The following is a 1,255-nucleotide window of genomic DNA, read 5'->3' on the forward strand; positions in this document are numbered from 1 at the left end:
ATTTCAAAAGCTTAGGGGAGAATTGTCTTTTCTTGCCCAATCAGGACAATGGTGCACATTACTAAAAATAAACCTCGGTCTGCTTGTTCATTTTCCTATATAATAACCCAGGAAATGAAGTAAAAAAAAATCTTGATTGTCGGGAAAATACAACCCAACTAGAGGTGTATTTTCCGAGAAGTCGCCATCTAAGCTACCGGTGCTTTCCACTGTACCTCCTTTATTGCTGTACAGACGGCAATCGAATTTCAAGTGGACACAATCTCATTTCTATAAGTTCTTAGCATCTGGTTTTAATCTATCTGTGCGTGAACATCAACTGCTACTTATCTATTACTGCGAAGTGAAGAGTGCATAGGGTTCCTGGTTCGACCCCAACTGCATTTTGGATTTTGTGGCGGACAAACACTGTGTGCGTGAGTTTTCTCCAAATTCTCATGTTTCCTCCTTTCTATTCATTCCACCATTTCGTTTATTATCATTACATCGTCCCCTAAGCTTCAGTGGGATTTTAAATTAATAAAAAAATATTGTAATGATTTTGGTAGAGTCAATAATGGACCGAGATTTATCCCCTTCACCAATTTATTATAAAAATTTGTAAAATACAAAACGTCTTTGATTACAAAGAGTAAATAGTGTTTTCTCTTGTTAATGTCCAAGGAAGAGGAGAATAGGTGTTTTGCACGGTGCCCCTTCTCTCAAGGCAGTCTCCAAGGCACCTCTGGTTTCGGTGAGTCTGGAAGGATAGCCCCCTCAGCTCAAGACAGCTTCGCAAGGCTTGGTTGTAGAAAGGACCCCTGGCCCAGTGCGACCTCGGGAAAGGATAGGTGTACCCTTAGTCCAGTGCGACCTCAGGGCAGTGTAGGTGATTTGATCAGTTGGACGACTGATGCCGGGTCACGGTCACGGTCACGGTAATGTTGAAGTTTTGTGAAGAGTATCGGGCCGAAGCCCCTGACTCCATGAGTAAGATGGCATAAAGAATATATATAGATGTGCAGGGGGCTAGTTGGGTATTACTATTGTTTTGTTATGTCTGGAAGTCTACATCTGCAACTATCGCAGAGTAGCTGATTTTGTTATTACGAGCTATGGAAAGATATTAAATGAGTGGCGTGCGATAAACATTCCGTAGAGCGTATTCAGTGCCGATGGTGGCTATAGCTGGATTAACATGTCTTGGTAAAAGTATGCCAGAACTTATGATGGAAATGCCGTAGAACTTCTCTAACAGGAGGCATCTCTAAATCTT

This window comes from Thermobia domestica, chromosome 1, assembly GCF_964235325.1.
Source record: "Thermobia domestica chromosome 1, izTheDome1.hap1.1, whole genome shotgun sequence".
Classification (NCBI taxonomy): Eukaryota; Metazoa; Arthropoda; class Insecta; order Zygentoma; family Lepismatidae; genus Thermobia; species Thermobia domestica.